This window comes from Macrosteles quadrilineatus, unplaced genomic scaffold (genome assembly GCF_028750875.1).
Source record: "Macrosteles quadrilineatus isolate MER2022 unplaced genomic scaffold, UCM_ALF_1.0 Scaffold_5__1_contigs__length_97177068, whole genome shotgun sequence".
In the NCBI taxonomy this organism is placed as follows: domain Eukaryota; kingdom Metazoa; phylum Arthropoda; class Insecta; order Hemiptera; family Cicadellidae; genus Macrosteles; species Macrosteles quadrilineatus.
Genome location: NW_026542598.1, coordinates 12,704,940 through 12,730,142, shown reverse-complemented (window position 1 = coordinate 12,730,142; position 25,203 = coordinate 12,704,940). Strand labels below are relative to the sequence as shown.

Sequence of the window (25,203 nt, the reverse complement as noted above, 5' to 3'; positions counted from 1 at the left end):
TTATTTTTGCAAACATTTTAAATTTCATAAATCTACTCACAGAACAAAGAAGGGTTTCTGAGTCACATAACGTATTGCAACCAACGTGCCATGTTTAACAGAATGATACACTGACGGTAATATATAAGGAAACGTTGTCATAAATATTTCTGAAATTGTTCTTTATGCTCTTCTAGAAAGGTTATAGTGCACATGTAGCCGTAAGGGAGACACTTGGTGAAGGTTTGTCACCCTGGTAATGCATTGGGATGCAACGTACAAAATGTAGATTCCAATTGATCCATAGCATGTGTACAAAGTAAAAACAAAATAAATCATCGATCTTAACCTTAGTAACAAAATAATATAATTTGAAGAAGGTCCTAAAGATAAATAGAACTGCCAGCAAACCAATGGTCTGGGACGTATTTTTCAGAACAAGTACAGATTGAACCTATTGAAGAGGCTAACAAATTGCTTTTCTTGCATTGTCTACTTTGCCGCACCGCCCGATCGGACTATGTTGTCCGTTCAATTGGCCTTCTCTTTTATAATAATTGTTGAAAATACTTTCGAAAGTTAATTGTCTACACAAAATGTTATACTAAATTTGCAATAAAATGAAAGAAGTTTTTGCTAACGTAGTTTTCCTTCAAAGAATCAATCTGTAACCTTTGTAAATGACAATGCATTTCCAAAAGAAATTCATTACAGTATTTCTAGTTTAGTTAAAAGAAAAATAATCATAAAACAAAGAACGTAGATAGTTAGTTAGATTTTTTAAGGAAGGTTATAGTTATAAAGTTTTGATGTAATAATAAGATAAAGGCAATCGACCAAAACCAAACAAAATTGAAAGTACTCTTTGACATTTAGTTATGTAACATTTACTGCATACAATTAAAAAATTTACACAGGATACAACAAATTTGTTTGATACAAAACTATCTTCAGTAATAGTGTTCCATTTTAATTAATTATTCACTCACCCTAGATGTAAGTCACATATCAACAATCAATGAAAATCGGTATCAATTTAAGCACTATCACGGTGCCTACGAAGATTGCCAGATTGGTGATCGTAGTCCTAGAGTCTTCACCTTGGAGTTCCGTCTGTGGAGGGTTTGGACTGTTCCTCGCCTGTTTTCCTGTTCTTCTAGTAGGTTCCATTTCTAACTTTGCAAATTTTGTCAAGTAAAACAATGAAATACGCACAGGAAAGTAATCGTATCCAAAACAAATGTAAATAGCTTTGTGAATTGAAACAGATGTTCAAAAAATAAACATTTTAAATATTACTAGACAGAACTGAAGATAATATATTTTAAAACTTACCACATGGTGAAGTGATTTTTATGGTTTTACACCATGGTGGAAGGAAAATACATAGGTGTGCTATTCCCGTCATATGCTGACGTCACCCAGCACCTGATTGTATTGAACTAAAGTATATATTTGTTTTGATTTGATTGCTATTGTTTTTATAATTTTTGTAAATGGTAAAACGGTGTTTGCAATCTGAGTGACGTCAGCATATAACGGGAATAGCACACCAATGTATTTTCCTTCCACCATGGTCTAAAACTACGTTTTTTTTAAACCAAAGAAGTGTTCTTAGTCAATAACTAACCTACGATTAACCAATGAAATGTATGAATTAAGTGCGGGGGGATTTTTCATTACAAGGATGACTCTAGGTGGGGGTTTCCTGGATGAAAAAAATGCAGATTGAGGTGAGCTTCGACATTATTATGTCTTTGTCATTATAATCTTTGATTGTTAGGATTTGAACCCGACACTTCGAAGCCGAAGTCGCAATTTCGTAAGCCCTACTGATTGTGCTCGTAAACCCTTAAAACCTCATACGGGGTTCAGCTACAACTAATTACAATATTTTATCTAACGTACACCTCAGCTTTTTATTTTTTAAATACAGCCTGTCCAACCCCGTAAAATATTTTTGCCATGTCTTAGAATTTTTATATAAATTATTTTACTGAGCAATTTCAAAACTGCTTATTCTTATGTAATGTTGTTAAGCGTATGATAATTAGTATAATCATGTGAGATGTCTGATGAAAACACCTCTGCTTTGTTTTATTTTAAAACATTCGATCACAAGGTTTACTAACTAAGCTTGTAAATTACATGGAATTTTATTCAATATTCTAACTTTGATGTCAAATATGAAATCATGTACGGCTTTCATGCCGACAAGTTGGGATATTCTTATAGAATATTCAATATAGCCTTTCATATCAGCATATTCCTGCTTTTCAAAGACACGTCGACTACAAAAGAAAATAGCATTCCACCCACGAGGGTAGGAAAATATGTGTTATGTTATGCAACTTTTATCATAGGTGTCTACTCTACTGTGAAACAAAATTTAAATTTCAGTAAAATTATAGTCAATAGTAAAACATAGTCCCGTAAAATGTCTCGTTTAATTGCTTAGCACAACATGCTGTTAGAAAGGATCATCAGATAACAGGTTAGTTACCATGTGGCTAAGTTTAACAACGTTACTGTTAGCATTGAATTAGGAACCTTTCGATTAAAAATTAAGAATTGCAATAATATTACAAATAAATAATAACTAGTGTACCTGTTGCTCGAATTCGAGCAATTGCGAAGCATTACAGGCGACTCAAAGATTATGGAAATACTCACGATCTAGACAACAGTTAGATATAATCAAAATCTTTTGTAAATATCTTATCTTTTTTCAAAAAGCTGATCTTGTTTTTTTAGTGTTTTTAGTGTGAAAAAAATATTTCTATTTCGTCTACTTGGTTGTGTTCTATGACTTTTTCTATGTTTCCATTGTTTGCAAATCGGTTTTTCAATGATTGCTCAAGAAATGTAGCACAGTGTTAATTCAGTTTTATTTTTAGCCTATATCAAATTGTCCAGGATTTCTCGCTCTTTTCCGTTGTAATAATTACACCAACCCAAGTTTCGTCTACAGATGCAATATGCCAAAGAATCCTACGTACAATCTCCAAGAAGTGGTAAAAAGGCAGAAACCAACCCATACAGTAGATATAAGTTAACTCCATAAGAAATAATTTTAAAACTTACTGTGATATTAGGATTTTCCACTGATTTGGTAATAGAACATTATATTGCAAAACATGACACGATGTAGAAGGAAATCAATTTTAAAATCAGAAAAATCCATTGCAAATACTGTACTTCATTTTGACAAATTCAATAAATCACAATTTAAATATTAACACCTGTTGCATTAAAAAGTAGTGTAGAATTATGCATATGGTCGTAATGTAAACAAATCTGAAGAGGCAGCTTTAAAGGCCACTGGGGCAGAGCCCCAAGGGAATTTACCTCTTTCCTCTTTTGATGGCTCATCTACAGACCAAGACCTTTCTTTAGAGACCCCTACCAAGTTTCTACGCCCAGCCGTTCTCTCAAATTAGCTGTGACAAAAACCCCGTTTTCCTCCATAAGAATAACATGGGATGGGGATTTAAAGACCACGGGGGCAGAGCCCCAAGGGAATTCACCATGTTTCTCTTTTGATGGCTCATCTACAGACCAAGACCTTTCTTTAGACACCTCTACCGAGTTTCTACGCCCAGCCGTTCTCTCAAAATAGCTGTGACAAAGAAAAACAGTTTCAAATTAATATATAGGCTTCCAATCCAATTCTTTAGTAGAACATTTGATGTAATATCTAGTTTTGTGTTAACATTTTGGTAATTGTAATATCACGGATTACGGACCTTTCATTTGAGCCCTCTCCGGTCGTTCAACGATTTCTCAGACGCCCATAATTTTACATAATGAAGCACCTTACGTAATAAAATATATAGATTAGAACACCTTCAAAGTCCAATACTTTTCACTAAAATATTATAGTCTAAAATCGACTTTACGAGGAAGCCACATTTGACATTTTTTGTAAATTCAAACCCAATAACCAAGTGTCAGTTATAATATCTAGGATTAGAGAATAATTGGCTCTATACAACACTTAAAAAGTTAAAAGGTGTTAAGAAAACTAAAATTATTTTGACTAAGATGATCTAAATAACCACCATCGTTGTGTTAAATCAAAGATTAAAATAAATAATTTAAGAAAAAATACCTACTGCCATAGTTGTTTTAATTTTTGCAAACATTTTGAGTTTCATTAATATACTCACCAGAACAAAGAGGGGTTTCTGAGTCACATAACGTATTGCAACCAACGTGCCATGTTTAACAGAATGATACACTGACGGTAATATATAAGGAAACGTTGTCATAAATATTTCTGAAATTGTTCTTTATGCTCTTCTAGAAAGGTTATAGTGCACATGTAGCCGTAAGGGAGACACTGGGTGAAGATTTGTCACCCTGTTAATGTATTGGGATGGAACGTACAAATTGTAGATTCCAATAGATCCATAGCATGTGTACAAAGTAAAAACATAATAAATCATCGATCTTAACCTTAGTAACAAAATAATATAATTTGAAGAAGGTCCTAAAGATAAATAGAACTGCCAGCAAACCGAGGGTCTGGGACGTATTTTTCAGAACAAGTACAGATTGAACCTATTGAAGAGGCTAACAAATTGCTTTTTCCTACAGTCACCCGACAAAGTTGGCTTCCTTGTACTGTTTATAGTACAGAAAGCTGCTAATTGCTGCATATTTATACTTTGCCGTACGGTTTATACTTTGCCGTACGGTTTATACTTTGCCGCACATCAGGATTCCAACGAAACAACACAAAACAGCGTGGTTCTATTATGCACGTAATCCGTGTACGCTTGGAGATAGGTTGGCAACACTTAAAGATAATAATACTATGAGCAGCTGATTGACTATTATAACTACGATTTAACTTGTCATTTTGTGTTTATAGTTTCGGTATTTCTGAACTTTCTGGACTTTTCTTTTAAAAGTTTTTAAAACATTCCTACGATCTTAATAAACAAGAAAATACCTTTAAAGCATTTTTTTAGGCGCGGAAACCACTTCAAATTACAAAAACATACGGAACTATATTCTCAAAACGCGAAGCACATTTCTTGCCGAGGAAAAATAGCGGAGTGATACGGACCGCGGGTACTACTTTCTCTAGGGCACCATTTGTGTTGCCAGCTGAACCTAAAAACGTGTTGTATAGTGTTTGAAAGACTAATTATTTATATGGTTTATAGTGACTGTAGGAAAAATATAATGTGTAACACGAGTGAAAAAGGCCTTTGCTGCACTCGAGATCATTCCGCACTCGCCTGCGGCTCATGCGTAAACATTGCTCTCGTGTGCAGCAAAGTGCCACTTTCACCACTAGTTACACAAATAACTATTCTTGCATTGTCTACTTTCCCGCACCGCCCGATCGGACTATGTTGTCCGTTCAATTGGCCTTCTCTCTTATAATAATTGTTGAAAATATTTTCGAAAGTTAATTGTCTACACAAAATGTTATACTAAATTTGCAATAAAATGAAAGAAGTTTTTGCTAACGTAGTTTTCCTTCAAAGAATCAATCTGTAACCTTTGTAAATGACAATGCATTTCCAAAAGAAATTCATTACAGTATTTCTAGTTTAGTTAAAAGAAAAATAATCATAAAACAAAGAACGTAGATAGTTAGTTAGATTTTTTAAGGAAGGTTATAGTTATAAAGTTTTGATGTAATAATAAGATAAAGGCAATCGACCAAAACCAAACAAAATTGAAAGTACTCTTTGACATTTAGTTATGTAACATTTACTGCATACAATTAAAAAATTTACACAGGATACAACAAATTTGTTTGATACAAAACTATCTTCAGTAATAGTGTTCCATTTTAATTAATTATTCACTCACCCTAGATGTAAGTCACATATCAACAATCAATGAAAATCGGTATCAATTTAAGCACTATCACGGTGCCTACGAAGATTGCCAGATTGGTGATCGTAGTCCTAGAGTCTTCACCTTGGAGTTCCGTCTGTGGAGGGTTTGGACTGTTTCTCGCCTGTTTTCCTGTTCTTCTAGTAGGTTCCATTTCTGACTTTGCAAATTTTGTCAAGTAAAACAATGAAATACGCACAGGAAAGTAATCGAAACCAAAACGAATGTTGTATATAGCTTTGTGAATTGTAACAGATGTTCAATAAATAAACAGCTTAAATATTACTAGACAGAACTGGAGATAATATATTTTCAAACTTACCACATGGTGAAGTGATTTCCATGGTTTAAAACCATAGTGGAAGGAAAATACATAGGTGTGCTATTCCCGTCATATGCTGACGTCACCCAGCATCTGATTGTATTGCCCTAAAATATATATTTGTTTTGATTTGATTGCTATTGTTTTTATAATTTTTGTAAATGGTAAAATGGTGTTTGCAATCTGAGTGACGTCAGCATATAACGGGAATAGCACACCAATGTATTTTCCTTCCACCATGGTCTAAAACTATGTTTTTTCAAACCGAAGAAGTGTTCTTAGTCAATAACTAACCTACGATTAACCAATGAAATGTATGAATTAAGTGCGGGGGGATTTTTCATTACAAGGATGACTCTAGGCAAGGCCCCACTAGAAAAAAACAGGCCATGCTGCAGCAGGGGCAGCGCAACACTACGTCACAGTGGTGGATAGTGGTGGATCTTACCATTAAAATCTTACAAACAGCCAGCTTGTTTATTTACCTAAAACATATGGGAATGGTGATGGCAATGAATTTATCAATGAAATCCATCCACTAGTGTGACGTCATGAATCCTGTAGCATGGCCTTGTTTTTCTAGTGGGGCCTTGCTCTAGGTAGGGGTTTCCTGGATGAAAAAAATGCAGATTGAGGTGAGCTTCAACATTATTATGTCTTTGTCATTATAACCTTTGATTGTCAGGATTTGAATCCGACACTTCGAAACCGAAGTCGCAAGCTCGTAAGCCCTACTGATTGTGCTGGTAAACCCTTAAAACCTCATACGGGGTTCAGCTACAACTAATTACAATATTTTATCTAACGTACATCTCAGCTTTTTATTTTTTAAATACAGCCTTTCCAACCCCGTAAAATATTCCTGTCTAATCGTGTTAAAAAATAGAGCAAGGTGTAAATAAAAGTTACAAGAAATGGAATGTTAACTTCTAGATAAAATAGATGGTAGTATTATTATTTGCACTCAACGCATCATCATATGAGATAACAACGAAGCTTGTATAAAAGCTGCAATGTCTCCAGCAGACTTCGCCCATGTCACTGACAGTGTTAATTGACACGTCCCGAGAGATAAAAGTCTCATAACATGTCATTGTTGTAGAAGATAACACCGCAGCTTGGATAATGCCTCGCATGTCACCAGCTGGTTTACCCATAGCAATGACGATGTTGATGTGGCAAGAATCGTGGTAAAAACTGAAGTAAAATGTTTATAATATAACAACGAAGTTTGGTTGAGTGTTTAACACGCCACTAATGGTTTAGTATTAGCAGTGACAATGAATAGTCACTACTATACATTGTAACATGATCCACTATTTAATCTGGGCCCATAGAAGCTACCATTCGGGTTTTAAACGCTCGACTTTAAGCTACAGGCATACTCACTCATAGTACCTGTACTTAGCATTTGCTCGCCTTCTTGAGCAAGGGTTAAACATGCATTAAAAAAAATTCTGAGATGATACTTTTTAATTCACAGATAAAGTGGTTAAACACATATTTATTTTTACTATTTCACGTACTCATTATATTGTAGCTATATAGTTTTCCCACTAACATGAATCCTAAAATGAATTTGCTACTTACTGTCTCAACTGTATTTTAAATGTAAACATTAATTATCATATGATCAGCTGACTTCTTGTTTATGTTAAAATGTAATTATTTATTGTCGTTCTTTCTTAATTCAAAAGTGTTTAAATGATGATGAGTGTTTCACCTCTTAAATACTTAATTTTGTTTTAGTATATCCATATAATTTTATAAACTTTTACACGCTACCAACCGTGTTGCCAATGTCCGAACGACTGTCTAAATCACTAACATTCTTTAAATCACCCCAGTTTTGGACACAACAAGCTGTCATGGTTCTTCACGGTGCCCCAGGATAGCGACCCTAGCGCTGAGTGGTGCGGTGGCAGGGAGAGGTACTATCTGGTCCAGCTGACGGCGGCGCAGGAGCTCCAGCCTCCCTCGCCTCTCCTACCTCAGTCAGTGAGGAGAACTTGTGTCGGTCACCGCGTGATTGTCTTTCGCCCGAACACACAACAGCTCCTTGATTGTATCCTCAGCTCTAGCAGCCTTCTCACATCCTCCAAGGTAGGTGCTTGTTGTCGTCTTAGCCACAGGAGCGCCGATTGTCCTGGTGTTGTTTGCCGTCTATTGATTTTGCAGGTGCCCTCCCCCGCCGCCCAGCCGCTGGCTCATGCTAGTTATTGTTTTCTCGATCTCAGTGTTAGGTGTTGCATTACTGAAAATTAGATTTTAATATGCAATGTCGAGTAGAGTAACGCTGTTGTTTTGGTTAGGAGGATTTGTTTAGGATTCGATAGTTTGTACTATTAGTTTTATTTCCATTGACTACCTACAAATACTACAAACTTTCTTCGAAAGCAATGTGTTTTAAAAACTGACCGGAATTAAATAAATGTATTTCTATATCTTTTTGGAGGTCCGTTTACGCATAATACGACAAGAGAAATACTACGTTCCCAAAATGCCTTACTTATTTCAAATGTTAATCATAATACCGTCCACACATTGTACACTTTCTGTATTACTCCCTATGTAAGATGTTATTAATGACTATTTTTAAGTCAATACTACTATTGTCCGTCTTATTGAAAATGTAAAATATAGCTATTATTGTGTAAAAGAATTGTTTGATAGCTTTAAGAAATGTTGTAACGTCTAAGGTTCTAAATAAGAGGTGATAAACATTTCAATACCAGCCCTAATTTATGCACCCATTTTTCTAAAGGAATACTCGTGCTACTTTTTATTTAAATACATTTGATTTTTTTTGTCACACCCGACTATTAGGTGTATTCGACATAGGCCTATTTCTTCGTGTGCTTGTGTAAAAAAGTCTTCATAGTATACTGTGTCTTTGATGTTATAAAAAAAGAAATAATGGGCTTCCTGTCAATGGATTATTTTTCACATTTCGTGTAAAAAAAATCAATTTTCGTTTGTATTATAAATGTTTCCTTAAAACTTTTTATGATGGCAAATTAATGAGTTAGTATTTTTTTCTTGGACCCTAATAATTCAGGTAAAAGCAGTTTTAAAGGAATTTAAAATCACAAGTTTGTATTAAAAATTAAAAATAGCCTAAACTTATTAAAAAATAAAAAATTAATGTTATAAACTGTTTATTTTTCACATTTTAATTTCGAGTTGCACAATTAAGTTTTAAAACTACTTCCACCACTACTATGGATATTTAAACACCTCGTAGTTAGTTGCAAAAGTAATTAACAGTGCAGCATGCTTTGTTGGAACAACATAATGCTTATTTAGTACACGAATCACATTACACTGCTAATGTATTTCCTGAACCAAGGTGTTTGAAAATGGCATCCGGCCAAAACATATAAACCCTGTATATTACTCTGATGAGGTGTTTGTATAAATGTAAGGCATTACTGCAGTTCTGGGGCTATAACGAATTTGAATACTTCTTTCTACCAGTGCGTTGAAAATAATATTTTTATGTAATGGACATCAATTTTAATCTATTATTTAATATACTGAGGCACAACTTTGCGTATTTTTAAGTCAACAACGAGACGAAAATGAGTGTAGAATATAGTAAAATCTCTCCTGAAGCTTTGTTTCTTTCTTTGCCCAACTGTTTCTTTAACTAACTACGATCATTTATTAAAATCCTAAAGACCAGCTGGCACGATTACTAGTAAAATACCGGTATGGATCATAAACATAAACAAATGACGTTTTTGTCCCGAAAATAAACATTATTTAACATTGCTTAAATAGAACTGCCAAAACGTATGTTCAATGCTATTAGTATAGGATTCGGGCCAACAACGTCATTAGTTTATGATCCATACCGGTATTTTTCTAGTATTCGTGCCACCTGGGTAAGTCACAAATTACTGATCACAGTCAATAGTACTTCAGCGTACACTATTTAATTCAACCAATTTAGAAGTGACAAGGGTGGAATTACTCATTATGGTGGTCTCGTAATTACCATTACATGTAACACACCTAGTTGACATCACCGCCATTTCACTTGTTCTCACTAAAACATGTTATTGAACTGGGAAATGGCTTTATAATTATTGTTAATTGACATGACATTTTCCAAAGCCTGATCGTGTTTCTAATGACTATATTCACCCCAAGTTCCTCCCCCTGCCCCCCCCCCCCTTACTAAGGGTGTTACAACTCCAATTTAACTTTACACTTAGCGCTGCACCGCGTAAGGTTAATTATGCTCGTAACTTACGAAGCTAAGTTACACTGAGTTATATATTGTCGCATTCAGTTTTGCTTTTGTTTGTTGAATCGTCATGTGTGACAAATAAGGATAACTCGTTGACACTTTAATGAGGTTTTGTACAAATATTTACTTTACTAAATAGTTATTAACACAATAAGTACTAAAGACTAATTTTACTATTTGTGATACTATACTATTTCAATCAAATAACCAACGCAAAAAATAGTAATTATAACAATAGTTTTGCACCATAGAGTTTCTTTATGGTGTATTTGAGGATTTTGGTGATCCCACCTTTAAGATATATTAAATGTACATGAGCGAGTAGAACATCTCAAACAGGTCTTTGACCTAGGGATGATAGTTTCAGTAGTTAAGTAGTAGTAGTTAGTAGTATATAATAATTTGCTTATAACATAATTTCAGGCTTCTTTAAAGTATACTGTGTAATTTATATAAAAACCAAATAAAAAAATTCAGATTTCCAATCATTTCAAATTTTTTTACAACCAAAATCACATAGGATAAATACGTTTCCTCGAGAATAATTTGTAATTGCATTGCATTGCTGCACAACATTGTACCGTTTTCAAAACATTAAACCTCATAGTATCCTGCTAGGTGAGGGTATTGATACAAGACAACACGGAAAGGTTTCCCCTCCGAACACCCTACTATTTTCCTTATTTACATCTCAAAGGAAACTTGGACCATTCCAACTTTGGCTCGGGACCAAATCTAAAAGTTACATTTGTCCTGGGTTTCAAGTAGAAGGGAGGAAACTTCTCGGTCTGAACCTAGTTCTTATTGTAACCGAGTGGGATGCCAAACATGACCAAAGTGCTTGTAGGAACTGCATTTAAAATTAAATCATAAAATAACAATTGTGGTTACCATGTTTTAAATCTTGTTTGAAAATCCTACTAATATTATAAATGAGAAAGTTTGGATGTATGGATGTATGGATGGATATATGTTTGTAACAAGTGAACGCGAAAAATACTGGTCGGATTGGGCTGAAATTTGGCATGATGATAGCTCACATTCCCGATTAACATATAGGCATATTCTTATTTCAAAAATCCTTTCAGGCTCCGCCCCAGTGGCTCTGGAGTTTCCCATGTTAACCTTATGAGAAATGAAATTATTGAATCTTAACAGCTGTTTCAATTAAACAAGTTGGTTTTGTTCTGTGATGTTCAATAGCATTAAAGTTACAAAAATTACCAACAGGGTGCAGCACTATTATTTCTTTTACATTTATGACAACAGCTAATTTGCAACCAAAAGGTGAGTGAGCGTAGCGAACGAACTTCAACCTGGAGGCGAGTTAGCGTAGCGAACGAGCTAACCTGAAGGCAAGTGAGCGCAGCGAACGAGCTCCAACCTAAAGGTGAGTGAGCGTAGCGAACGAGCTCCAACCCAAAGGTGAGTGAGCGTAGCAAACGAGCTCCAACCTGGAGGCGAGTTAGCGTAGCGAACGAGCTAACCTGAAGGCAAGTGAGCGCAGCGAACGAGCTCCAACCTAAAGGTGAGTGAGCGTAGCGAACGAGCTCCAACCCAAAGGTGAGTGAGCGTAGCGAACGAGCTCCAACCTAAAGGTGAGTGAGCGTAGCGAACAAACTTCAACCAGGACGTGATTGAGCCATGCGAACGAGATAATCTTGTAAATTAAGAAGTTAAACGGGGCAAAGCCCGCGGGTTACAGCTAGTACCAATATAAAATTGAATTATACAAATAAATTTGTGAATTACCTTTTAATACATCTAGGATAATCTTACTCCTAAACTAATTGTGGTAAGTATTGGTCTCGCAATGGAGTGAGAGTGGAGAAGAGAATATGCCGGGAAAAATTATTTCTTTACCAATCTATATATATCCAATGTATGTTTGTTTGTTTGTCCTTTATGGACTCCGAAACCACTCGACAGATTGTAATGAAACTTTCAGGCATTATTAAGCATTATTCAAGGATGGTTTGTGTAAAGTTTAATGCAGATCCGTCAAAAGGGCTCCGCCCAAGTGGCTCAGGAGCTTCCCATGTTAACCTTATGAGTACTCATATTTAAATGGAATTAAAGAATCTTAACAGCTGGTTCAACTAAATAATTTGATTCTGTGATGTTCAATAGCATTAAAAAGTTAATAGGTTTACCAACAGAGTGCATCACTATTGTTTTTTTTATTTATGACAACAGCTAATTTGCAACCAAAATGTGAGTGAGCGTAGCGAACGAACTTCAACCTGGAGGCGAGTTAGCGTAGCGAACGAGCTAACCTGAAGGCAAGTGAGCGCAGCGAACGAGCTCGAACCTAAAGGCGAGTGAGCGTAGCGAACGAACTTCAACTAGGATCGTGAAAATGAACAAGCATTTGACATAAAACCACATTAGGACAGGACGACGTCTGTCGGGCCAGCTAGTTCTTTATAAAACATCTACACCCCATTTATAACAGATAATAGCTCAATTTATTGTACCTATTAGTTTTATCCATTTATAGTATTTTGGTTTAGGCTATTTCAATCAAATGTGTTGCACTATAAAGATACTAGCATAATGTGAAAGTGGACTTATTTATTTTGCCATTTTAGAACCAATTAATATTTATGTTCCTCTCCGAAACCTTGGACGTCCAGTGGATGTAGCCCGAGTTTATTTTATAGCGGTGAATTATTTTAGACTAATTTTTTGGCCGTGTTTATGATTAACTTTTGTAAACATTTTTCATTTTAGTCAATTCAATAGTTTACCCGTTCATGTTGAACATACTATTATCCAGATAAGTACATATACGTAATCATACGTAGCTATAACAGCTTCCATCTGTTAGTTTACAGGTAAATACATTGTATTCTAAAGTGATTTTATAAACCACGCTCTAACTTTTTGACAGGTTAACGGACTTAGACAACATTTAAACGAGTTAAGTAAGTAAACATGATGGCTGTTGCCCCTTATTTTATCACATCCGAGACAGACATTTTGCTGATCTTAAATGTTGATGCAAAAAGGTTTACGTAAAAAGAAATATCTTTTTGTAAGCAGGTAAAATCTAACAATTACTAGAATAGAACGGATTGAGGATATAATTATGATTATGTCCTCAATCCCTTCTATTGATTGATTGTATTGAATCGAATTCCTCCCTTATATAAGGGAGGAATTCGATTGACGAAAAATTGTTCAATAGGTTGAATGTGTTATTGTATATTGCAACAATAATATAACAAATGATACTTAATCAACCAATTGATTTGGATTTTCGTAACGAAATGTACTTTTTAATGTTAGCTTGCTACGTAAATATAGGTCAAATAAAAACAAGACAATACTAATGTATCACAATTTTTTAGTGTAAAAAGTCTCAAATAAGTCGTTAATAAACAATGCAATTCATAACAAATTATATTTTTGATCGAATTTGTAAGATATATTATCTTTCGTGTTTAGTAACAAACGGCATCTAATTCCAGCATATGTTGTAATATACATGTCCTCTGCTTGTTTAAAAATATAAGTAAAATTAATTGGTCACGGTTTCATTGTAAATATACTCAGTTTAGGTTAGCAACAACCAAAACTACTTTTTGAAATTGATAACTCTACCATAATTTCCTTGATGGCGTTATAGTGTTTTAAAGCTATGTTACAATGAAAAACGTTATTGAGAAACTCTTTCTCTAAACATATAAGACAAAATACTGGAGAAGAAGTAATATTTTAGGTAAGCATGAGAAACACAGGCTGAAAATGTTTGTGCGTTGTATAAGCCGTAAAGAAAAACTCTCCAAGTTGTTCGAGTTTTAGTCTGAAAGCAAAGCAGGCGTGTATTTTATAGTACTTTTGAAATATGTTTTTTCTGCTCTTTTCTATACTCTTGCCAAAAAGGGTGATAATATATTTATAAATGTAGTTAGTAATATATCTGCATTGTTATTAATCTTATGGATCATTATGTTCGATAATATAACTACAGCATGTTTTAGTAACGGCATTAAGTAAAATATTCTCTTGTTATTTACCAATATAACACCAGTGTCTTTTTATTTAATTGTCTGTAGCCTATTATACAAACTATATAGACATTCATATTAGCAGTCAAATCCCTTCTTAATCTTACTAATATTATAAATTTGAAAGTTTGTGAGTTTGTGTGTATGTTTGTGTGTTGCTCAATCACGCATAAACTACTAGACGGATTGGTCTGAAATTTGGCATGATGATAGCTAACATTTCCTATTAACATTAAGGCATATTCTTATCTCAAAAAATCATTTCGGGCTCCACCCCAGTGGCTCTGTAGTTCCCCATGTTAACCTTATGAGTATTCATATTTAAAGGGAATTAAAGAATTTAGTCAGCTGTTTCAACTTTACAAGTTGGTTCTATAATATGCAAGAGCATTAAAAAGTTATAAGGTTTCTCAACTGGGTGCAGCACTATTATTATTTCGTTTTTGCATATATGACAACAGCTAATTTGAACTAAGCAACAACAAAAAGCTGTGATACACAATGAGAACTGTCAAGTCAAAATAGGATTGTTTACAGTTAGGTTTGATTTTTTTATTTAATGAATAATTTGAGATATTGTGCGAATGTTTGATAATTCATCTTTTCTATTGTTTAGGTGCAGTGGTAGAACATTATGGCAATGGTAGATGTGTTATACTATATTATACCGTAAATTTTATCAAACTGTGTCCTCCCCCCATTGCAAACTCAAAGCTTAAGTATAGCTGCAATAAACATTTTATACTTATATACCAACCCCGTACGAAGGACGGGTGCTCTGCTAGTTGGTTATAAAAAAAAAAACACTTCGTAAATGACCAGTGTCAAAATGCTTCCTTGCCCGTGAACTTATTGCTGACGCAGTCATGCGCACATGTTGTGCTTTGTTCATGGGTAGATTGACCAAATTCTAAGTAATGTTTATTTTAGTAGCTATTCCCTAGTTTATAATCAGACTGTATTTCCATTTTCCTAGCTCAAAGAATGCTCTGACCAGATAAATGACTTATTGACTTATAGTTGTGTAACTTTGTAAACATTATTTATCAGAAACTGAAAAAAATTAGTCAGGAAAGTTAAAGCAATGCGGTGCCTAAAGGCTATAATGATAACGGGATTTACATTTAGTATTCAAAAATATTTTTGCACTTTTATTTTAGATTATTAATGTTTCCGGTGATTTATTCTTCATTTATCTAGAGATCCTTCTTAGAGATCAAGGGTCTAAAATTTACGAAATTGAAACTCCAAAAGGTTTGCACGTAAGCTTTTCCAATCGTGTAATTTATTCCTAGTCCCCTTTTTGATTTTCATAAGTGAGTCACTAATGGTAACAATCAATCAAAGTGTATCGAAACATAGATACATTTGAAGACGATTTAGGATGAATGTAGAAATGTTCGACTGAATCCCAAACTACAGTCAAGCATATGAACCACGAATATTAGAGAAGAAAGCGGTATGACTCATAAACATAAACAAATGACGTATGAACCAACAAACAGTACAATTATGATAGAGTAGGCTATGTGGAATCACGTTATCTCAAACACACAGCTGTCAAAACAACGAGTAAGAGTAAAACATCTGTTATAAGTTTCACAATGGAAAAATTTCGAGTTTGTATTATTTAAACAAATTGTATCTGAGGGGGTAACTAGGATAGGGGTATAGCTTTGATTAAGTGCACTATTATTTCCTATAGTTATATGAGAAAGAGGTGATTCTTAGTTGGGTTCCTGGCATAGATTATCCAGCCTCTAGCCCTGGGTTTATATATTTCTTTTTCCAGTCAGTAGTTTGCCATAATTTGGAGCTATCGACCTTGGGTTCAATAAAAATCCTCTAATCATTGGCTCGTTTTTTTAACCTTTAAAAACAATGTAGGTTAATTTCAGTATAAACTAACTGAAAAAAACATAAACTTTGCCTTTTAAGCAGTCGGTGAAAGGGTTTATAGCAATAACGAGCTTAACAATTCAAAACAAATGAAACAACTGTGTGAGGGAACGCAAGATTTAACAACAATAAAAAAAGCGGAAGTTATGAGTTAAAATATCTACGGAATATTCGGTTGGCTGTGTTTATTTTGCTTGAAACAAACAATAAAATGTGAACAAAGCTTTTACGGTTGAAATGAAACTAAGATATGCTTCCATGTAATGTATATCTTTGGTTTGAAATAATTTATCATATTTGAATTTGTGAATTATTTTGCAATGGATTAGGAGAAATCAAATCAATGTATACATTGTGAATTAATTTTGGGCATAGGCTTACTATAACAAATAATATACCATGGTAAAATCCAATGATTTGTATGGCTTACGAGTAGTAATAGGGAGGGAAATGTATAGTATGAAAGAAAAACAGGAAAGATTTTGATTGCATTTTGTTATGGCGAAGCTAAAGCTTTATTTTGTACTACAGTATATCACATTTATTATTAGGTAAACAACGACATATACCATTAAGTTTTAAGCAAATATCGCATTATTTTTTAGCAAATGTTTGGAAACGTTATCTAACATAAATAAATTCTGAAGACACATTATGAAGAAAAAACGGTATCTAGTTTATTCGGCGATGGCTAGTAAGTAGTAGTTAAGTCTTAATCTACTTTTATTGTTATCACTTATTTATCTGATTTTCTAAAAAATATAATCCTAACAGAACTGAAGCAATTGAAAATTTGACGTTGACCCAGTTGTCCATGTAAATTTATTCTGGGTAAATTTAATTAAGTACTAGGTCTTTAAAAAAGCTGACGGATTCCAACACAGGCCTGGAAAGCCTACTCATGACGATATTACACTCAACTCAAAATGGCCGAATAAATAAGAATTTATCAAAGTTTGACAACCACCGATTTCTTTAGTCGCTTGTTTTGCCGAGAAATGACAACTCACGTGATTCATTTCCAAGTCACGACTTTGCCGCCTCTTCAGAATTTCTTTGCAAGTTTTCAAGTTGAATGTCATAAACAGTCAACGCATGTCTTACACAGTGATGAATAATAATCAGAAACATATTAAACAGTGTGGTGAATGAAAACAAACTGCCTATATAATTTTAGCAACGTAAGCAATCGCTGTAATTCGATATTTAACCAACCATATTGAAAATTACATATACATCAATTTTAACATTATTGATACAATTTAAATTTTCATATGTGGCATTTAGAAACTAAAGAAACCATTATTGAAATCTTCTTAATTTTAACTTTTTACAGCTGAATAACAATAACATGTTTTATTTATAGTGTGGTGTGAAAATATATAAGTCTGTACATTACATATTTTCAACCCAGTTTTTAACCACTGTACGACCTCTAGTCTGTTTAGTAAAAAATTACAGTTGGAATTATGAACAATACATAAAAAATAATGTTTAAAGATTGAAAAGTGTAAACGTAAGCAAATATATAATTTCAAGCATAAATAAGCAAATGTTTCTCAAAGCAGTAACTTAGATTAAACATAGAGTTATGCTGTTTAGGATAGGGCTAGGAAGATATTAGTGTGCAGTAGCCTATTCATACCGTTGACTTTGAATACTACAAATAGTCATCTCATCCTATGTAATCTATACTGATGCTAGATCATTACAGGGATAATACTTTGGTTCGACCAATGTACATAAAGTCTTTGTAGTTAAAGTTACGTTCTAAATCCTCTGTGTAGTTCTTTTTCCGAAGCAAGATATATGATACTCAGTATAGGGTTGAGTTTCGTTTCACCCAGCACAGCTCGGCTAAGTGGTAGACTATTAACCCCTCCCAACACACGTAATAGCACTAAATGATGAGGTACTTACGCCCTACATATAATTAGGCCCTAAGTGCCGCTTTTTGTTGTTGCCTGCGACACCTCCTTAGCTCTGTATACGTGGAAATAGTCCATTACATTGTTATAACTGTCTAACTTGTATGCGGTTAAGAGAAATCAATGATTTTTTTTTAGTATTTCTCAATAAGTATACATAGTAGACAACAGCTTGGTCAAGTGAAACAGAAAATTGGGAAATTTCGTCTAAAATGTAAATAATAGGGAAAATGCGAATTATTTTAGATTTTATTTATCAACAAATCTGGGACTCTTTTGAATTTTATTTTACACCTGACTATATCGATATTTCATGCTATTTACAATACATATTTATCTGCTTTGTTTTGACTAGATATAATAGATGCTATGTAATATAGGACAGTTGTATTGCTTTTATATCGTTCTGCTGTGTGATGGTCCCAAGTTTGATGTTGGCACGTTAACTGTAAGACTGTTTTAAGTCTTGCAGTGACTTACATATCGACGAGTTGTTTTTTTACATTTAATACCAGCACAGTTGTAATGTAATGTAAACTGATATAACTTTACTGATTGCTTTTGTCTCATATCTAGTATAATGTATATTAGAGTAAAAAAACTAATGGACTGAAAATACTTTTTAAATTTTTTAATTCAGCAATTGGAATAGTTATCATAAGACGAGATTGCTTTGGTAAAACCTGTTTTAGTTTAGAAGAATGACAGCACATTATAGCAGTACAATATGCAAATAATGTCACTTTTTTAGTCTTTAGCTCATAGTCCTTAAGCCTTCATGGCGATGCTGATGTATGTAATTTGTACCCGTTGATCATGTTAAGTAACTCTTGTTTTCTAATTAACACGTAAAATAGTTAAGTTTTTATTTATAAGTCTTTACGCTTTGCCTTTTTAAAGCTTTTTCCAATACATTACTACTGCAGGGAGCGAGCTGGTCTAGAGGTACAGTATAGCGCGGGACTTCAGCCTGAAGTAATGTGAAAAACAATTCTGATCTCATGCCTAGTGTCCTAGGAAATGAATAAATAAATGCAAGCTCAAGATTCTACGTTAGAATAAACTTTGTCTTATATAATTTCAGAATATTCATTAAACCAAACAAAATGGATGGTGATGGTTAAAATAATAAATCCAGCCTGGGGTTAAGGTATGCTACTGCAGTTAGGGCAAAGGTTACGAAAAAAAAAGTTAAAACTAATATTCTCCGAGGTGAAAATACACCTTTAAAGGTTTAAGGCGATTAAGGTAAAATACATAAACATTGTTTGTTAACATTAAGTATGAAAGAGTTGCCAATTAATGTAAAACTACCTGTATTATCTTTTCATGATTGTAGAATACACGTGTTTAGAAATTGTGAGTTTATACAAAAATTGATAAAATTAACTACAAAAAGCTATAATCTTGTACCAAAACGGTTTTGTGCTCTATTTCACTTAAAACAACAAGTTTGTTACTTTCAGCGTCGATGGATCGGTTAAAATATTCGTTTCCAAACAGTTAAACAAGTCAACACAGGTTTTAACTGTTTATTTTTCCAATTCTGTTTATGGAACTAACATGATAGCATTGTATCTGGAGTACAACGTATATTTAATTTGCGCATTTATCAGCACATTTTAAACAAAACTTTGTAACTTGTGTACCGTAAATAATGTAAATTATTAACGAGTTTTGTCAATAATAACGAGAGCAATTATAGTTACCTTTCATCCTAGTTTACCTTTTAATATTGTTCTTCAGTAAGGAACGAATTAATAGTCGTTAAATGTTGTGATTGGTAAAAACTAGGCCCAGTTTTTTTTTTTAAATGTTAATTGATGACTGATAGATAATCAGCTGTTTTCAATCAGAAACTAAACTTGTAAAAGAATCACACAAATTCTGAACTATTGTCGGGACCACGTAAGTTTGCAGTTGGTGTCAGCCAATCACAAGACGAGGCTAGTGCGACGTTGCCACATCGCCCATTGACAACACAAATTAATATATACAAAGCAATATTTTCAAATCAGCTGGTATTATTAGATTTGGCAACACCGCTCCGTTCTTATTGGTTCATTCAAAAGCATATGGTAAATAGGCTCCTCCCTAACTGCAAACTAATGTGGTCCCGACTTTAATGATTACTTAAAAGAAAAAACACATCCAAGTTTTGATCGTTGTTAATCTATAATTCTCAGTAAAACTAAAATATAATCGTATTACAACTACGCTCTACTCTAATGTATTCTAGCGTGGTTCTTATTGATCTCAAAACTTGGTTTGCCAGTCCTTCCCGAATTTACTCTCCTTCAAATCGATTAAAAAATGTTTGGCTTAGTAAATAAGCTATATCTCACAGAACTTAACCCATCTCATTAATCTATTCCACAATCTTAAACTTCATTCACTTCGTTAATGTTTTGGACCAGCCGGAAACAGTTTTACGTCTGTATCTTTCCGATAGATAATGTACTAAATACACTTGACCCATAAGAAATATTTAAGCTTTATATAAAATACGCATCATATTGAAGTCACCTTCATTATGCAAAGTCCAGGTGTGAGAGGGGATTTTACACAAGTTACCATATATACATTACGTAGACAGAAACCAGTATACCAATGCATCAGCCAGTAATTTCAATTGAAAAGGTCGTAAACGATGACTAGTTTTAAAATTGTTATTCCTACACTGTCTCGTCGCGTCGCTCACTCCCCATAGACATTTGTATGAAACAGCCCTGGATAACAGTGAAATATTCGTTTTTATGTTCATCACCGACCAGATGAAGAATTATTACCCCCAGGGGAGTTGTGCTGTACAATTGTGAGAGGGTTGGTGTGGGTGGGGGTGACAATTGGACTCCCGTGCAGCCCCCACCGCTCCATCGGGACTAGTTTGGAATTAAAACCATAAGCTGTGCTGCTCCAAAATGGAAATTACGTTTTCAAATTTTTACAAGTGCTCAGCTTTGCGTGTGTTTGAAAATGCATGTTGATAATCGCAGAGTAAGTGTGTTTAAATATTGAAATTGATTGTTGATTGAAATTCACGTTTGTTGTGCTAATATACGTTCGTATTAAAGCCAGGAACTTATTTTAAGAACCTACTGCGTTAGAAGGGGGAGAACAAGGAACAAATGAAATTGAATGGATGATATTGCTACAACGAAGCTTTAACAATTTATTGACAATTTCAATTGTAAAAATTATAATTTTTGATTAAATACCTGAAGATACAGTTTTACTGACAGTGAAATAATAATTATCCACTCAAGTTCTCAACATATTCTTGTGTATGGGCCTTTCAGTAGTGTAAAAGAAAATAGCTAACAATTAATTTAAGCCAGCTGTTCGCATTCTACTGTGAAATATTTCCGATTAGTTTTTAAAATTTCCCCAGCAATTTTATCATTGATTCTGGAATAATACTTTGAATTTAATATGTTTGCACAAAACACGGCTCGACAAACCAGAACGCTGGAAAGAGATTCAATATTTAGTGTAAAACGCTGGTTGAAATGAGGTTTGAGGGTGTAATATTGTGGTTAAGGTTAGGTTTATTTACGCTGATCTTGGGATTCATTCTCTTATACCGCACTCCATGATGCATGAACTGCCGTTTATCATAAATATTTACAAGTTAAAGGAGACATTTTTAACGAAATTTATTCAGATCTCTTATTTTTGGTCTTTATTATCATCTCAATACTGCCAAAGTAAGGTGACATATGATTTTCACATACCATGAAAATAAAAATTATACTAATGATTATAATTCCAGGGAGTCCTTATTAACAGGAAACAAACATTAACACTTTTTAATATCGCTAACAGGAGTAAATGCAGCATTGCGAATTAATTGGAGGAAAGGGTCACACTGGGATTTATCACACCTACATATTAAATTTTTCCTAGAAAGTTTTGTTTTATGAAAATGCAGAAATCACTGTCAAGTCATGATTTACCTCCCTGAATGATATATTAACTAGATTCGTGTAAAAAATATGTGTTTCTTTTCAATACCCTTATTGAATAAAGTTAGAAAAAAATAATAATAACACTAAGTCAACTTGTTGGCTAAACGTTAAACTATTACTTTTTAAACGTTTTTTGGAGTAAATACGATTGAATCAGTTTATGCAAACCAATAATTAAATGCATGCACGTGGTAGTTTTTAACGTAATTAGTAGTAGTAGGCTATAGTTTCAATCAAGAAAAGGTACATGTAAGGAGTAAAAATTTTATCAAGTAAATGCCTATATATGTTTATAAGTGTAAAAAATTATACACGAAAATTAATAAATTCTTTCAGCAGTGCAAAAGAAAATAGCTAACAATTAATTTAAAATATATGAATAGAGTTATGACAATGTGGAAAAACAAAACCACTGATTTAAGGCAATAATTATTCGACGCACGCTAGCAAAGGCGACAGTCACGGAATAATAACAGAAGCAAATGATGGAAAGGATTGAAATGCTTGTTCGTTTAAACACGCGTATAATCGTCCATAAAATACAACATTCTACTTTGAATGCGATGGGATCCTATATAGTAATAATAAAAATAATATAATAGCACTAAATTGCACAACAACGATAATATTTAGGTAAATAACAATAATGTACAGCAATATAATACATGATTAGACATAAATTCATTTCACAATACATATTACTGTTCAATAATAACTACAATAGAAGCAATAACTTAAACCTAGCAGACCATGCTACAACTCAACCGTTTCATTTAATAAATTGTATATTGAATCCGTCATAACAATAAGATTAGCTATTTGTAAATGTAATAACATCTTTAAAAAATGTGTAACATTAGAAATACCATACATATCTTACATACTTTATATGTTGGTTACGTTTTAATTCAAGCGTGTTGTATTTTTACGAGACCGGATGAAGAATTATGACTCCCAAATGAGTTAACGATTACACTCGCTCGGGAAAATTGGAAACCCAATTGGAAATATTTCACAGTAGAATGCGCTGTATCCTCAATAATATGCTGAAATTTCAGATGAGTGATTTTTATATGTATGCATGTGATTGTTTACTGAAACTATACTTTTTGAGATATTTTTGCTGTGTCTATTGTTACTTATAACATTATAGATATCATACAAGGTTTTGATATTTTGTTTAAAATGCTTAAAAGTTAGTTGTGAATTACTTCTAAAACCTGGGCACTTTTTTAAAGCATTCATTATTCTAGGGAATAAAAGGAATAAAAAATACGTTTATAGGCTATATTTATAAACGTATTTTTTGCCCTTGCTTTTCTTTGGCTTAAAATTTAATTTACTCTCAATAAGACTTGCCATCACAGTTGATTAATCTAAATTTATTTAGTCTAGAATAAACTACAAAGCTTCAAACATTATTTTATTCTACTTCTCTCATCACAATATATATTTTACACTACACAACTTAGCACCACACTAATATTTTCAAATGTTTTCACATATTTTCTCATATTTTGTATGTTTGATTACAATAAGCATAGATTGTGTACTTGACACCTCAATGAAGAACTGCTCAAATAGTGAAATGCGTAACATGGGAAAGTGTTTAGTTCTGTTTCAGTCATATTTTGAAAATAAACTGATTACAAATTTTGAAATACCTTCGAGTAGACTAGGGAAAAAATAATTACAATTATATCATAAAAGGCCATAGAAAATGTACTTGGCTCAACATAATTTTCTCTGTACAATACAATAGTCACTATTCATTTTCGCCGTAATAAGATGTAAACAAACCCATGAAAATATTCGATATTAACCTTTAATGTCACTTTCAAACAAAATTTCGACTTCAGATTGGATGAATTTCAGCCTGTTCTTATTGCGTAAAATTACACCGGTGTTTTAATTTCTAAAATACAGTGAAACAAACCAGGTTAGATCTAGCATACTTTGAACGCTTTAAATTTAACACTTAGACTAGAAATAAATTTTATCAGACAATATATTTAACATAATACACTAACATACAAATCCACTTTACATCTTTACAAACTGACGTCATACAGGAAATAACAAGGGTGTAAAGTGAAGACGTAAGAAAGCCATCGCAGCAACACAACGTAAACCAAAAATAGCGTCCCTCTCAATCATTTAAGGCCAAAAGTGGAGAGTCGAGTCGAGGCAGACAGGCACATCTGGCACAACAGATGGTTGTCGCGAAATAAAAACAAAAAGACGTCCGTGGAATGCCTTCTACCGCACAGCTGATCGTCCAGCCCGCCTATCTGCTATCTGCAGACAGTCTGACGATGTAAGACATCTGGATGACAACAAAGGAGATATATGAGACTATTAGCTTACAAAACATGTTTTATGAATTGTGTCGTAATAAAAATGTCCTTTAGACTATTGACATGACATGCAAGATTAGCTTTAGCTCGGGAACGACATAAAAGTTCCTTCACGTCTTGGGTGAATTAATATAGCCAATGAAATGGTGTTGTGAGCTAGTACATACCTTATATTCCTCTCGCATACCATTATTGACCCATATCTTTGGATTTGTCTTACTTTATGACAAGTTCGGCTTACTAAACAATAATTGTTCTTTGAAGTAACTTTTGAGGCGAAAAACAGTTGAATCCTTTTAACATGAACACATCTGAAGTGTTATTTTCTAATGTACTAGTTCAATGATTTTGTTTCTCTTTTACATATTTTATTAGATTCGAACTTTGGTGGAGTTTATTTGTCCTTGTACTCACTTTGTATCTTTATGTTACAGGTAAACAAAGCTCTACTATATTTAGCTGGTCAAAGTAAGTACGATATTCACAAGTGTGGTTTTGTAATGCTAAATTAGGGGATGAATTGGTTGAATAAAACTATCAATTTCATTAAAAATACTAGGCTTAGCATTAGGGAACACACATCGCTGAATCTAGAGCGGTAGAAAATGTAGAAGTGAGTTGGT

At 33.5% G+C, this 25,203-nt stretch overlaps 1 protein-coding gene across 1 annotated transcript in view; it reads left to right on the top strand.

Moving 5' to 3' along the window:
- The first annotated feature begins 8,155 nt into the window (after positions 1-8,155).
- Positions 8,156-25,203, top strand: part of LOC128995268 (uncharacterized) — a 70,156-nt gene continuing 53,108 nt past the window's right edge. The window contains exon 1 of the mRNA XM_054420228.1: positions 8,156-8,263. The gene's annotated coding sequence lies outside the window, so the exon portion shown is untranslated. The remainder of the gene's footprint in view (positions 8,264-25,203) is intronic.